Consider the following 9,915-nt stretch of genomic DNA (forward strand, 5'->3'; position numbering starts at 1 on the left):
AGCTAATTATTAAAGTGGACGTGCTGGAGTGGTTATCGGGCATGACTAGAAATCATGTGGGCTTTGCCCGCGCAGGTTCGAATCCTGCTGTTCACGCTTTTGAGAAACGTCTTTTTTAAATGAAAATACCACTGTGTTGTAAGTATTTTTCTTATCATAATTTCCTTACAACAGTTAGGTAAATTAAAAAAAAATGTTACAAAACTGTTTGAGATACAAACAATTAACAATATTTTTATGTCCTTCCTATTATACTAAAAATGGATTAACCAAACAAGCATGTCCTTATCTAATCTATCTTATTACAATGCCGACTTAGCTAAGTCGGTAGAGCGTAGGGCTGTATTTCTAGCAGAAATTCCCTAGGTCGCGACTATTTTGCCTTTATAGTTAACTTAATATTTTCATAGTATTTTAATAATATTACACATATGTACATGTCTTATAATGTATATTACGCAATAAGGGTATATCAAAAAATATTCAGAAAATAGGTTGGACGGATTTAAAAATAATTGGAAATTTATTTCAAAATTAAACAATGTTTGTAAAAAATAGAAAGATTTATAACCTGTGGATAAGGAAAATTTCTCAAACCTTCTTGATTTGGTAAATTATTTCTCCAAAATCAACAATTTAGAATGAACATAGTATAAGCTACATTGTCTATGTATATATAAAAATTCAAGAAAATAAAAAGCTTCTTTATGGAAAGATGATTATCGAGTGTCAGATAAAAATCGAGGACTATTGTACCACCAGTTTAAATAGTCCCGCAAGATTTTGTGAATTAGTTCATCTAATTGTTTGCTACTGCTATAATGGACTGGGCAATATATATTATATTATGGCTTTCTTTTTTATTTTTCTAAGAATAAACTATATAATTATTTAAATGAGCAAACAATATGGACATTATTGTGTATCAATAATCTATATGTAGAATGAACATATGTACGAAGTGTTGTATACATTTGACCTTAGTTCAGTTGGTAGAGCGGAGAACTGTAGTAGTTGCAGAATATCCTTAGGTCACTGGTTCGAATCCGGTAGGTCGGAAATGTTTTAGTCAAGAATTTTTCATTTTGATTTTGACGTTATGTGTCAGAAAACTGAATTGTGTAATTATACCATAAATTGAACGTTATGCAGCTAAATTTCATAGTTCTGGTGTCTTATTTTTTTCAATACTGAATGTGCAAAACTGAACATTAAAAAGTAATTTCTAAGATTTAGCCTATTATCTATATTCAAACACGAAAACTAAAGTACAAAATGAATATGTAAAATGTAAATAAAATTCAATTTGGCATGTGCCAATCAGTTTTTAATGTTGTCTTAAGGGTAGTGGAAGTTCTCTGCCATTTTCTTGCATGAACTTATCTTTTCATTTTAATTAATATAATAAATCATGCTATCCTCAATATTATTTCTACCATTTTACTTAAGTTGGAGATATAAATTTTTTTTAATTGGTATTTAACCAGAATAAAAAAATATATAGCAAAAAATATTAATGTTTGGAAATATGTAAGTTTTGAGGTTTAGATAATAATTTTTTTGGACTATTGATACATTCTTTTGTTGGTAGAATTGAAAAAATCCTTTAATTACAATCGTCTACTTCTCCCGAAAAATCAACAATAATGATTGAGAGTGTTATGCAGATTAATCTACAATAGAACCATGTTTCAGCTAATTATTAAAGTGGACGTGCTGGAGTGGTTATCGGGCATGACTAGAAATCATGTGGGCTTTGCCCGCGCAGGTTCGAATCCTGCTGTTCACGCTTTTGAGAAATATTTTTTTTAAATGAAAATACCACTGTGTTGTAAGTATTTTTCTTATCATAATTTCCTTACTACAGTTAGGTAAATTAAAAAAAAATGTTACAAAACTGTTCGAGATACAAACAATTAACAATAGTTTTATGTTCGTCCTAATATACTAAAAATGGATTAACCAAACAAGCATGTCCTTATCTAATCCATCTTATTACAATGCCGACTTAGCTAAGTCGGTAGAGCGGAGGGCTGTATTTTTAGCAGAAATTCCCTAGGTCGCAACTATTTTTCCTTTATAGTTAACTTAATATTTTCATAGTATTTTAATAATATTACACATATGTACATGTCTTATAATGTATATTCCGCAATAAGAGTATATCAAAAAATATTCAGAAAATATGTTGGACGGATTTAAAAATAATTGTAAATTTATTTCAAAATTAAACAATGTTTGTAAGAAATAGAAAGATTTATAACCTGTGGATAAGGAAAATTTCTCAAACCTTCTTGATTTAGTAAATTATTTCTCCACGATCAACAATTTGAATGAACATAGTATAAGCTACATTGTCTATGTATATATAAAAATTCAAGAAAATAAAAAGCTTCTTTATAGAAAGATGATTATCGAGTGTCAGATAAAAATCGAGGACTATTGTACCACCAGTTTAAATAGTCCCGCAAGATTTTGTGAATTAGTTCATCTAATTGTTTGCTACTGCTATAATGGACTGGGCAATATATATTATACTATGGCTTTCTTTTTTTTTGTTGCTAAGCATAAACTATATAATTATTTAAATGAGCAAACAAAATGGACATTACTGTGTATCAATAATCTATATGTAGAATGTACACATGTATGGAATGTTGTATACATTCGACCTTTGCTCAGTTGGTAGAGCGGAGGACTATAGTAGTTGCAGAATATCCTTAGGTCACTGGTTCGAATCCGGTAGGTCGGAAATATTTTAGTCAAGACTTTTTCATTTTGATTTTGATGTTGTGTCAGAAAACTGAATTGTGTAATTATACCATAAATTGAACGTTATGCAGCTAAATTTCATATTTTTGGTGTCTTATTTTTTTCAAAACTGAATGTGCTAAACTGAACATTAAAAATAATTTCTAAGAGTTAGCCTATCGTCTATATTCAAACACGAAAACTATAGTACAAAATGAATATGTAATATGTAAATAAAATTCAATTTGGAAGATTGTTGCATGTGCCAATCAGTTTTTAATGTTGTCTTAAGGGTAGGTCGCAACTATTTTGCTTTTATAGTTAAATTGTTTTTCAGAGTATTTTATTAATATTATGCATATGTACATGTCTTATAATGTATGTTAGGTAATAGGAGTATATCACAAAATTAGGGTTTGTTTCAGAAAATAGGGTGGACGTATTTAAAAATAATTGAAAATTTATTTCAAAATTAAACAATGTTTATAAAAAACAGAAAGATTTATAATCTGTGGTTATAATCATTTTCTAATAGTTTAGGAAAATTTCCTGAACTTTCTTGATATAGTAATTTGTTTCTCCAAGATCAACAATTTTGAATCAACATATTATAAGCTAAATTGTCTATGTATATATAAAAACTCAAAAAAATAAAAATCTTCTTTATAGAAAAATGATTATCGAGTGTCAGATAAAAATCAAGGACTAGTGTACCACCTGTTCAAATAGTCCCCGCAAGATTTTGTGAATTAGTTTCATCTAATTGTTTGCTACTGTAACAATGGGCTGGGCATTATGTGTTATATTATGGCTTTCTTTTTATTTTATTTTGCTAAACATAAACTATATAATTATTTAAGTGAGCAAACAATATGGACATTATTGTGTATCAATAATCTATATGTTGAATGTACACATGTATGAAATGTTGTATACATCCGACCTTAGCTCAGTTGGTAGAGCGGAGGACTGTAGAAGTTGCAGAATATCCTTAGGTCACTGGTTCGAATCCGGTAGGTCGGAAATGTTTTAGTCAAGACTTTTTCATTTTGATTGTGACGTTATGTGTTAGAAAACTGAATTGTGTAATTATACTATAAATTGAACGTTATGTAGCTAAATTTTATCTTTTTGGTGTCTTATTTTCTTTCAATACTGAATTTGCTAAACTGAACATTAAAAAATAATTTCTACGAGTTAGCCTATTATCTATATTCAAACACGAAAACTATAGTACAAAATGGATATGTAAAATGTAAATAAAATTCAATTTGGAAGATTATTGCCAGTGCCAATCAGTTTTTAATGTTGTCTTAAGGGTAGTGGAAGTTCTCTGCCATTTTCTTGCATGAACTTATCTTTTCATTTTAATTAATATAATCACTCATGCTATCCAAAATATTGTTTCTACCATTTTACTTAAGTTGGGGATATAATGTTTTTTTTTTTAATTTGTATCCAACTGGAATAAAAATATATATCTAGCAAAAAATATTAATGTTTAAAAATATGTAGTGTTTGGAGGTTCAGATAATAAATTTTTGGACTATTGATAATTTTTCTGTTGGGAAAATTTTAAAATATCCTTTAATTACAATCCTCCACTTCTACCAAAAAAAAAATCAATAATAATGATTGAGAGTGTTATGTAGATTAATCTACAATAGAACCATGTTTCAGTTAATTATTAATGTGTACGTGCCGGAGTGGTTATCGGGCATGACTAGAACTCATGTGGGCTTTGCCCGCGCAGGTTCGAATCCTGTCGTTCACGCTTTCGAGAAACGTTTTTTAATAGAAAATACCACTATTTCGTAATTATTTTTCTTATGATAGTTTACTTATTACAGTTAGGTAATTAAAAAATGTTACAAAACAGTTGAGATACAAATAATTAATAATCATTTTTATGTTCTTAGCTCAGTTGGTAGAGCGGAGGACTGTAGTAGTTGCAGAATATCCTTAGTTCACTAGTTCGAATCCGGTAGATTGAAAATGTTTTAGTTTAGACTTATTGATTTTGACGTTGTGTTAGAAAACATAATTGTGTAATTATACCACACACGGAACGTTATGCAGCTGAATTTCATCTTTTTGGTGTCCTATTTTTTCCAATATTGAATGTGCTAAAGTGAACATTAAAATTTAATTTCTAAGAGTTAGCCTATTATCTATATTCAAACACGAAAAATATAGTACAAAATGAATATGTAAAATTTAAACAATATATACATTGTGTATCAATAATCTATAAGTAGAATGTACACATGTAACATCCGACCTTCGCTCAGTTGGTAGAGCGGAGGACTGTAGTAGTTGCAGAATATCCTTAGGTCACTGGTTCGAATCCGGTAGGTCGGAAATGTTTTAGTCAAGAGTTTTTCATTTTGATTTTGACGTTATGTGTCAAAAAACTGAATTGTGTAATTATTGCAAAAATTGAACGTTATGCAGCTAAATTTCATCTTTTAGGTGTCCTATTTTTTTTCAATTCTGAATGTGCTAAAGTGAACATTAAAAAGTAATTTCTACGAGTTAGCCTATTATCTATATTCAAACAAAAAAATTATAATACAAAGTGAAAATGTAAAATGCAAATAAAATTCAATTTGGAAGATTGTCACATGTGCCAATCAGCTTTTAATGTTGTATTAAGGGTAGTTGAAGTTCTCTGCCATTTTCTTGAATGAACTTATCTTTTTATTAATATAATCAATCATGCTATCCTAAATATTATTTCTACCATTTTACTTAAGTTGGAGATAGAAATTGTTTTTAATTTGTATTCAACTAGAATACAAAAAAATATCTAGCAAAATAAATATTAATGTTTTGAAATAAGTAGAGTTTTGATATTTAGATAATAAATTTTTGGACTATTGATACATTCTTCTGTTGGTAAATTTTTAAAATATCATTTAAATACAATCGTCTACTTCTCCCAAAAAAATTCAACAATAATGATTGAGAGTGTTATGTAGATTAATCTACAATAGAACAATGTTTCAGTTTATTATTAAAGTGGACGTGCCGGAGTGGTTATCAGGCATGACTAGAAATCATGTGGGCTTTGCCCGCGCAGGTGTCGAATCCCGCCATTCACGCTTTTGAGAAACAGTTTTTTTAAAGAAAATACCACTATTTTGTAATTAATTTTCTTATGATAGTTTACTTATTACATTTAGGTAAATTAAAAATGTTACAAAACAGTTTGAGATACAAATAATTAACTATCATTTTTATGTTCTTCCTATTATACTCCAAAAGGATTAACCAAACAAGCATGTCCTTATCTAATCTATCTTATTATAATGCCGACTTTAGCTCAGTCGGTAGAGCGGAGGGCTGTATTTTTAGCAGAAATTCCTTAGGTCTCAACTATTTTGCTTTTGTAGTTAATTTTATTTTTTCAGAGTATTTTAATAACATTACGCGTATGTACATGTCTTATTATGTATCTTCCGTGATAGGAGTATATAACAAAATTAGTTTTGTTTCAGGAAATGGGGTGCACTGTTTTAAAAATAATTGGAACTTTATTTCAAAATTAAACAATGTTTATAAACAATTAGAAAGATTTATAACCTGTGGTTATAATCCTTTTCTTTTAGTTAAGGGGAATTTCTCAAACTTTCTTAATTTTTAATTTTTTCTCCAAGATCAACAATTTTGAATAAACATAGTATAGGTTACAATGTCTATGTTTATATAAAAATTGAAAAAAAAAGTTTCGTTATAGAAAAATGATTATAGAGTGTCTGATAAAAATCGAGGACTATTGAACCACCAGTTAAAATAGTCCCTGCAAAATTTTGTGGATTAGTTTCTTCTAATTTTTTTGCTACTGCTACAATGGACTGGGAAATATGTATTCTATTATGGCTTTTTTATTATTTTGTTATGCATAAACTATGTAATTTTTTAAATGAGCAAAAAATATGTAAATTATTGTGTATCAATAATCTATATGTAGAATGTACACATGTATGAAATGTTGTATACATCCGACCTTAGCTCAGTTGGTAGAGCGGAGGACTGTACTAGTTGCAGAATATCCTTAGGTCACTGGTTCGAATCTGGTAGGTCGGAAATGTTAGTCACAAGTCTTTCATTTTGGTTTTGACGTTATGTGTCAGAAAACTGAATTGTGTAATTCTGGCAAAAATTGAACATTATGCAGCTAATTCTGGCAAACCTGCACGGGCTAAGCCCACATGATTTCTAGTCATGCCCGATAACCACTCCGGCACGTTCACTTTAATAATTAACTGAAACATTGTTCTATTGTAGATTAATCTACATAACACACTCAATCATTATTGTTGATTTTTTTCGGGAGAAGTTGACAATTGCATTTAAAGGATATTTTAAAAATTTACCAACAGAAGAATGTATCAATAGTCTAAAAATTTATTATCTAAATATCAAAACTCTACATATTTCAAAATATTAATATTTTTTGATTTTTATTTTGACGTTATGTGTCAGAAAACTGAATTGTGTAATTCTGGCAAAAATTGAACATTATGCAGCTAATTCTGGCAAACCTGCACGGGCTAAGCCCACATGATTTCTAGTCATGCCCGATAACCACTCCGGCACGTTCACTTTAATAATTAACTGAAACATTGTTCTATTGTAGATTAATCTACATAACACACTCAATCATTATTGTTGATTTTTTTCGGGAGAAGTTGACAATTGCATTTAAAGGATATTTTAAAAATTTACCAACAGAAGAATGTATCAATAGTCTAAAAATTTATTATCTAAATATCAAAACTCTACATATTTCAAAATATTAATATTTTTTGATTTTTATTTTGACGTTATGTGTCAGAAAACTGAATTGTGTAATTCTGGCAAAAATTGAACGTTATGCAGCTAAATTTCATCTTTTTGGTGTCTTATTTTTTTCAATACAGAATGTGCTAATGTGAACATTAAAAAGTAATTTCTAAGAGTTAGCCTATTATCTATATTCAAACACGAAAACTATAATACAAAATGAATATGTAAAATGTAAATAAAATTCAATTTGGAAGATTGTCGCATGTGCCAATCTGTTTTTAATGTTGTATTAAGGGTAGTGGAAGTTCTCCGCCATTTTCTTGCATGAACTTGTCTTTTAATTTTTATTAATATAATCAATCATGCTATCCTAAATATTATTTCTACCATTTTACTTAAGTTGGAGATAGAAATTGTTTTTAATTTGTATTCAACTGGAATAAAAAAATATCTAGCAAAAAATATTAATGTTTTGAAATATGTAGAGTTTGGATGTTTGGATAATAAATTTTTAGACTATTGATACATTCTTCTGTTGGTAAATTTTTAAAATATCTACAATAATCTTCTTCTCCCGAAAAAATCAACATTAATGATTGAGAGTGTTATGTAGATTAATCTACAATAGAACAATGTTTCAGTTAATTGTTAAAGTGGACGTGCCGGAGTGGTTATCGGGAATGACTAGAAATCATGTGGGCTTTGCCCGCGCAGGTTTAAATCATGCCGTTCACGCTTTTGAGAAACGTTTTTTTTTAGAAAGTACCACTATTTTTAATTATTTTTCTTATGTTAGTTTACTTATTACAGTTAGGTAAATTAAAAAATGTTACAAGACATTTCGAGACAGAAACAATTAACAATCATTTTTATGTTCTTCCTATTATACTCAAAAATGAGTAACCAAACAAGCATGTCCTTATCTAATTTATCTTATTAGAATGCCGACTTTATCTCAGTCGGTAGAGCGGAGGGAATTTTTTAAAGCAGAAATTCATTAGGTCGCAACTATTTTTCTTTTATAACTAATTTTATTTTTCAGAGTATTATAATAATATTACGCATATGCACATGTCTAATAACGTATATTCCGTAATACGAGTATATAACAAAATTAGGTTTGTTTCAGAAAATTGGGTGGACTGACTTAAAAATAATTTGAAATTTCATTTAAAATTAAACAATGTTTATAAAAAAAATAGAAAGATGTTTAATCTGTGGTTTGAATGCCTTTTTTAGTTAAGTAAAATTTCTCGAGCTTTCTGGATTTAGCAATATTTTTCTCCAAGATCAACAATTTTGAAAGAACATAGTATAAGTTACCTTGTCTATGTTTATAAAAAAATTGAAGAAATAAAAAAGTTTCGTTATAGAAAAATGATTATCGAGTGTCAGATAAAAAAGGAGGACTATTGAACGACCAGTTCAAATAGTCCCCGCAAGATTTTGTGAATTAGTTTCTTCTAATTTTTTTGCTACTGCTAAAATGGACTGGAAAATATGTATTATATTATGGATTTTTTTTTATTTTTTATGCGTAAACTATATAATTATTTAAATGAGCAAACAATATGTACATTATTGTGTATCAATAATCTATACGTAGAATGTTCACATGTATGAAATGTTGTATACATCCGACCTTAGCTCAGTTGGTAGAGCGGAGGACTGTAGTAGTTGCAGAATATCCTTAGGTCACTGGTTCGAATCCGGTAGGTCGGAAATATTTTAGTCAAGAATATTTCATTTTGATTTTGACGTTATGTGTCAGAAAACTGAATTTTGTAATTATATTATAAATTGAACGTTATGCAGCTAAATTTCATCTATTTGGTGTCTTATTTTTTCAATACTGAATGTGCTAAAGTGAACATTAAAAAGTAATTTCAAACTTATCATTATTGTCCTGTTTAATGTTCTTATCTGATCTGAGTCAACTAGAACTGTTAGAGACTGCATGTTACATAATTTTTTTTTGAAAATCTGATCATGGTTTCATAAATTAATCCGAGGTTTTACCTCCTGTTCTTGTCTGAGAAATTTGTTTTCCTGATGATTGATAANNNNTTTTTTAATATTTAAAATCGAAATATCAGAGATATATCTGAGAAAATATATTTATTTTTAAATCGAAAAGTATATAATAAATTGTTTGAATAAATCAAATCTTCCTGATTTATTTTTTTTAAGTCACAATAATTTCTGATGTGATTATTTTTCGAAAAAAATAATAATAAATATATGGTATATTTTTTGAAAACCTTAACCTGATGTCATGATTGAATTGGTTTGCTTGATTGCATATTGTTTGCATACTAATATTGCATACTGAACATGAAATCTCGACTGTTAGGGATATAGATCATTCATAGT

General features: G+C 28.5%; 9 non-coding genes across 9 annotated transcripts; all 9 read left to right on the forward strand.

Annotated features, from left to right (window-relative positions):
- The first annotated feature begins 14 nt into the window (after nt 1-14).
- On the forward strand, nt 15-96 carry TRNAS-AGA. Its single transcript has one exon. It is a non-coding gene; the product is annotated as a tRNA-Ser (tRNA).
- Nucleotides 97-1,707: 1,611 nt separating this feature from the next.
- TRNAS-AGA lies at nt 1,708-1,789 on the forward strand. Its single transcript has one exon. It is a non-coding gene; the product is annotated as a tRNA-Ser (tRNA).
- Nucleotides 1,790-2,667: 878 nt separating this feature from the next.
- TRNAY-AUA lies at nt 2,668-2,752 on the forward strand. Its single transcript is given in 2 exon segments — nt 2,668-2,704; nt 2,717-2,752. It is a non-coding gene; the product is annotated as a tRNA-Tyr (tRNA).
- A 937-nt stretch (nt 2,753-3,689) lies between these two features.
- Nucleotides 3,690-3,774, forward strand: TRNAY-GUA. The gene is given in 2 exon segments: nt 3,690-3,726; nt 3,739-3,774. It is a non-coding gene; the product is annotated as a tRNA-Tyr (tRNA).
- A 669-nt stretch (nt 3,775-4,443) lies between these two features.
- TRNAS-AGA lies at nt 4,444-4,525 on the forward strand. Its single transcript has one exon. It is a non-coding gene; the product is annotated as a tRNA-Ser (tRNA).
- A 502-nt stretch (nt 4,526-5,027) lies between these two features.
- Nucleotides 5,028-5,112, forward strand: TRNAY-GUA. Its single transcript is given in 2 exon segments — nt 5,028-5,064; nt 5,077-5,112. It is a non-coding gene; the product is annotated as a tRNA-Tyr (tRNA).
- Nucleotides 5,113-6,755: 1,643 nt separating this feature from the next.
- Nucleotides 6,756-6,840, forward strand: TRNAY-GUA. Its single transcript is given in 2 exon segments — nt 6,756-6,792; nt 6,805-6,840. It is a non-coding gene; the product is annotated as a tRNA-Tyr (tRNA).
- Nucleotides 6,841-8,195: 1,355 nt separating this feature from the next.
- Nucleotides 8,196-8,277, forward strand: TRNAS-AGA. The gene has a single exon. It is a non-coding gene; the product is annotated as a tRNA-Ser (tRNA).
- Nucleotides 8,278-9,179: 902 nt separating this feature from the next.
- TRNAY-GUA lies at nt 9,180-9,264 on the forward strand. Its single transcript is given in 2 exon segments — nt 9,180-9,216; nt 9,229-9,264. It is a non-coding gene; the product is annotated as a tRNA-Tyr (tRNA).
- Nucleotides 9,265-9,915: the final 651 nt, after the last annotated feature.

The sequence above is a fragment of the Brassica oleracea genome, chromosome C9 (genome assembly GCF_000695525.1).
Source record: "Brassica oleracea var. oleracea cultivar TO1000 chromosome C9, BOL, whole genome shotgun sequence".
Classification (NCBI taxonomy): Eukaryota; Viridiplantae; Streptophyta; class Magnoliopsida; order Brassicales; family Brassicaceae; genus Brassica; species Brassica oleracea.